At 33.1% G+C, this 6000-nt stretch overlaps 1 protein-coding gene across 1 annotated transcript in view; it reads left to right on the top strand.

Moving 5' to 3' along the window:
• Positions 1-2470: 2470 nt before the first annotated feature.
• LOC129005901 (acetylcholinesterase-like) overlaps positions 2471-6000 on the top strand; it is a 145377-nt gene continuing 141847 nt past the window's right edge. The window contains exon 1 of the mRNA XM_054434944.1: positions 2471-2555. The gene's annotated coding sequence lies outside the window, so the exon portion shown is untranslated. The remainder of the gene's footprint in view (positions 2556-6000) is intronic.

The raw sequence follows: 6000 nt of genomic DNA, 5'->3' as shown, positions 1-6000 counted from the left end.
CTTTTTGTTTCCCAACAAACATTTTCCCCCAACAAAATGAAAATAAAATTGTGTTCGAGGTATTATAATTAAAGAGACTAATTGAAACCCCTCGAAATTACATATTCGCATCAATCTAAATTCTTAAAAAAGAACTTTATAATGTAACCGTGTGTTAAGACTAAATATATTGATTTTCTGTAAGATTTTGTTAGTTACAAATTACAATAGTTTCCAATTGAAAAGTATTTGTTTAGTAGTGTTCCAGAATATCACAGCAACGAGATTGAGATCAGAAACTCCATGAAGATGAAGATGCTTCATGGAACCACTTATGTCTCTTTTGAATATGTTAAATTACGTTCATGATATTTTATAACGTTGTAGCAAAAATACAACTATTATAAAGACTAACAGTTACTTAGTTCATAGTTTATTTACGAAATGATGGTAATGAAAAAGTCTAATTCATATTATTTGCCTCTTATTACACTATTGTTTTTATATGCACAGGTCAGTGCTTCGTGTAGCTAGTATTACATTTTATTATTGCTATTATGCTGAATATTTCAGTGAGTTGTTCTTGATTTAAATTAGGGAAATGAGTGCTTAAATTTAGCTCTGTTATTTACATGTTATCTTTTCAGGGACAGTTCTGATTGGAGTATGCAGGTTAGTTTTCAAATTGTGTGAGATTATATTGTTAAGCGTCATATACTTGTAATAATACATACAACATTTTGGTCAGGCTCATAAGAAGAAGGATTTTTAAATAATTTATTTTCCTACTAACTGTTGAGCCTCCAGGCGGGGCCTTTCCCAACGCTGGCAGGGGAAATGAGTAGTTAGATGTTATATGATTAAAACCCACAGCTTTAGAGACGAAATGGTCAGCACCTCATTGTTGCCATTCTTCTTTTAACGATATGTAAATAGCTATGGTATTACAGCTACTAAAGTTTAATGAGTGCGTGTTATATTTAAATTAGTGTAAGGATATTAAATTAATGGCAACCATTTATAAATTCCGAATATATATTATTTCTTTTTTGGTAGATTGCATATCTAGTTCTTAAAGTCATTACACATATGTTTCATATTAACAAATAATAACAAATGTATGTTTTGGAATAAGTTCCAAAATTATACATTTGTTTTTTACTATCCATTCTCTCTTTATGATTTAAAGGCAAGTGACCGATTTTGCTGTCTTTAATATAGAATTGTTGGTCTTTCCACTATAATTGTATTAAAGAATATTTGCAGCCACATTACTACGTTTATAGCTAATGCAAATTATTAAGCTATTTCAGATAACTATTACAGAGGGTACGAAGATTTTAACTTTACAAAAACATATAAATCATCAATCTATTACTAATATTGACATTTTAAAACACCATACAACCACAAAGTTTCTAATACACAGAAACAATACAGCACAGTTATCAAATTATAGTGCATGTGCACAGTTTCTTAAATGGAACGAATATATAAACTTGCTAATTGGTTGGTGGGTTTTCGGAGGATTGTCAAGAGCATAACTAGGTCTCTGAAATTTCAATCGGTATAACATTGCACGTGACCTGTTGACACAAACTCATCTTATCAACCTTTGTGCTGCTCATTTAGTTTACGACTTGACAATCTCAGTAAATCGTAAATCAAATATTTATTTATAACATTACAGTAACACACTTGAATTCGAAATACGCAAACTCGCATATCTATAATTGTATGCTTAATACTTCATATAGATAGGTAATGAATGAATCTGCTTACAAATTCAATGATTTTTTAAGTCACTGTAAACAAAATACGGTATGAAAATTGGGAAAGTAAAAGTTAGTCCATACGAGATGAAATTAAAATCGTAAAATAAACTTCGTGTCGAAGAGAAAATTAAATCAAAACCTAATGTGTGAAATAATGAAACTATTATGATGGCAACAGATAATTAATTTTGATAAAGGGGTGGGAAGAGTGAAAGTATTGCAGGTGAGGCAGGTAATTGCCCCCTCCCCCCCCCCAAGCACTCTCCTCGCAGTGGTATTCTGTAGTAGCCATGCAGCGAGAGAGCCCCTACTGGCTGATCAGATACTATTTACATTATATTTCCGATACTGATTAGATTTCTGCTCAACGATAGACAAACCATCCCTACTTTTGATTTACTAACATTTACTCGTCCAACGTCCCACGAATTTTTTTATCGCGTGGGCTAGAAATTCAACTCTTTCTTGGGAGATTTACAAAATCAACAAAGTAGAAGAGCGAAATTGCATAAAATTTCATCAATTTCAACGATCAAAAAAAGTCGGGCAGTTGTGAGGTCGTCGGTTTCTCGAGATCAATACCCTATGCACCCTGTGTGACGTGGCACGTGGTGAGAGAGTACGTACGCTACGTCGTGGACGTGGGCGTCAACGTACGCATGCGCGAAAGAAGCCGCCAACCGCCCCCTGTGACAGTCCCCGCCACCACCACCAGTTCCAGTACGGCTCATCGTCCGCCGCGCAATACACCACTACACAGTGCCGCCGCCGCGCCGTCTAACATGTAGAGGCCAGGTCAAGGTCAGTACCCCAACAGTACCAACCCGGATAATCTGCTCTTTTACCGAAAATTTTGAAAAACCTTCGATGGCGTTTCGGGTTACCCTGGTTGGATTCGATTCGTTTACAGATGTGTTTTCCGAAACATAATTTTAAATAAAATTTAAACTTACCCGGAAAACTTAAGTTAATGGATGAATTTAATAAAAAAAATTATTTAAATATTTTTTGTATCGATGTATTAAAAAAATTGCAAGCTGCGTAATATTTCTTCGGGAAATGCTTGCGATGGTTCCTGGGGTGGGTTTATATTGTTGTAAGTGTGATAAGGGTAACGCACCGATCCACGCACGTAGCAACAAGTAGCTCCACTATCTTTAACGTCCCCTCCCCAACCCTCTCATGACCTTGGATATCGACCTCCCCCTTCCTTACGGCGGGAAAAGAGAGGGGTTTACTGGGTTAATGGTCGATTAACAACTAATGGCTGTTCGATCGAGTGAAGAATATTGTGCTGATTTTAAAACGTCAATAGCAAACTGTGTTACAGTAAACGAGTGGGATTTATAGTCCAGCTTTAGAGATGGTAAAATAGAGAATTTCAGTTGCTAAGCCTATAAAATATTTAAGAAGACAAAAAGCTTTTATCAATACAAGTTGAAGTTAAAACTGGCTATAATGGACGAAGGGTGTTGTGCACCATTTTGCGAATTTAAAGGGAAATCAAACTTAGTCAATAATAAATATTTTTGTACCCAGATAGAGGTGCTGTATTTAATAACGCAAATAACATTTCATTTCTGTTATTTTCAGCATTACATTGTTTGGGGCAGTCCCGATACTAACAACTTTGGCGGGAGCCCTGTAAAACAATCAAAGCTTTTAGAATATAATGTTATATATTTTATAAATTCATTATTATTCGGTAGCTAGACTTTTATCTGTGTGTCTATTTAATGGGGTTGGAAATAGCTCGTTCCTAAACAGTAAACAATTCTCAATAGTTTAATGCACAAATTTGACTTTCTTTAAAAACCCTAATATCTCCGTACTGTATTTAGAATCTTTGTATTGTGACAGCTTAAGCTAAAACATCCATATAACAAGCTATATTTGTTGGGCGAAAAGAATGATATTAATTTTATGGTGTGATTAAATAAAAAAATGTTATTTTGATTTCATCAAGCTACGGTACCTTAATATCTTAAAGTTTTTCGAGATAGAAAATTTGTTATCCATGGATGTGAGTGAAATTATAAAGGAAAGAGGAAAGAGATTTATTCTAGAAGAGGAAAACAACAACATTTATTTTTGTTCCTTGGGGTTCTATTATTGTATTATCACATCGAAGTTTATTTTTTCTAATTTCTCTAAAGATTTGAATACAGTTTATCACTATTTTTTAAATAGTTACGTATAAAGTATACTGACATTTGGGTGAAGAAGAATACACAAAATAGTTCTCCTGCTTGGTGAGGTAGCCATTGAAGTATTCCTAGGAATTGTGTTATCCTAAAGTAATTTCACGAATACCATAATAAATGTGACGAATACACTTGACGTTTTTTCTTCCAGAATTTCAAACCTTCTTCGTTTGAATAAAATGTATATAAAGTAACAATAGTTTAATAAATTAGAAGCAGGATACGCGTTTATGCAATAGCCAAAACACATTTCAGCTCACATCTAACACTGATTCGAAAATGTTGACAAATTTTTAACATAATGGATTATTTAGCTAATGATGGGAAATAATGGTAGTTTACTAAACGATCGCGTAAAAATAGTGTTAACTACACGAGTTGAAATTTAAGAAGACTATTTACGTGAGTTGCGTACACCTTTTTACCTTCGACCGTTTTCTAATTACCAACAATAACTACTCATAACTTCTATGAGAGGTTATGTCTTCGTTTAAAGCCTCTCATTGACAGTGATGCAACGACTCTACTAATTACAAACCACCAATTTTGCATCACTCATTAACAATTAAATTGGTCTTCACAGTTGATTAGTTGAAATTCGAAGCATTACAATTTTACTTCTTTTCTCTCAATCCTTGAACCTCATTGGTCCGTACTTTTGTTAAGTAAAATAATGCTGTTAAGTGAATCTTTTCCATTCCAAGAACTGAACTGAAACGGCTAGTTTAAAAAACGGCCGTAGGTAAATGTTGTTAACAATCGCTATTAGACTGTTTTCTTCAAACCAAAACCACAATCATTAACCCTAAGTTTTATGAAGTTGTTTTTAATTTTTGAAATACAAATAAATTTTTTTAGCTGTAATTTTGCTCTGTACTTTTTTATGTACCTACAATGTTTAAAATTTTTTAACTTTACTTTTGTTTATCCGCTTTACAAAATCAACAAAAGTCGTAAACAAAAGGACATTGTAGTTTCACGATTCACGGAAAGACCTTGTAAACTGTTTGTTTAACATCATGACTATAAATTAGTGATGATTCCTAAAAATTGATTTATTCGGTCTTTGGAGCATTTAACCGAAACATTATATTAATGCTGATGTAGAAAACACTTATTTTTAGCGAATTTCCCTATAGGGAAGTAGCTATTACCGTAGGTGGCACGGTAAGACCTAGACCCGGGACCGATTTACTTTTTCATTTTGCTGTCCCCAGAGGCCAAAAACACCATTCGTTAAAATTTTTATATATGTATATATATATATATAGATTTATATATATATATATATACGTCCGTGAACGCGATAACTTGAGTAATTTTTGTCCGATTTTGATGAAATTTGGTTTAAAGGTGTAAAGCGGGATAAACTTGAATGAGTTCGCGAACCAGCACGATCGGACCATGGGAACGGGGCTTGACGGGGGGTTTTATGGGGTAAAAATTGGTTTTTCTCACTTTTGACCCTCAAAACGCAAAATTTCCCAATTTCTCTTTAGACCTGTTTAAAGAGCTTAAAAAACAAATAATTTAGTATATAAAAGTATTTTTGTTCGATTATTTGTTACGGAGAAAATTTAAAAAATTGTAAATTAAAAATTCCCATGTTATTCTTATGGAGAATATTGTCAAATGTTGTAGTTTGCTTGTTTATGGATATATTTTGATCAAACTTGGTAAATTTATTTATTTTGTACTAAGCTATCAATATTTTACTCAAAAACACTTTATTAGTTTCCTTGTAGTAGCAAACCTAGGTACTCGTTAAACCTTATGTTATTAAAATATATTTAACTGAAAATAAATTCAGACAAATGGAAATTCGCTTAGTCGGCAGGTTTGCTGCGGCGGGGGTATTTTGTTACATTATTATTAGTTCAGGAAAATCTAGCAGTAAGTAGCATGTTCCTTTTAATAAGCAAATTCCAATTAGAAAACTGTTGAGTAAATTAAATGAGCCGTACCTTTAAAATATCGCTATTTATTTGTGTTTATACTTTAGTAGCATGTTAGTTATGTGTTTATCAAGTGTTTGGTTTCAC

This window comes from Macrosteles quadrilineatus, unplaced genomic scaffold, assembly GCF_028750875.1.
Source record: "Macrosteles quadrilineatus isolate MER2022 unplaced genomic scaffold, UCM_ALF_1.0 Scaffold_41__1_contigs__length_1036756, whole genome shotgun sequence".
Classification (NCBI taxonomy): Eukaryota; Metazoa; Arthropoda; class Insecta; order Hemiptera; family Cicadellidae; genus Macrosteles; species Macrosteles quadrilineatus.
This window is presented reverse-complemented; position numbering and strand designations above follow the sequence as displayed.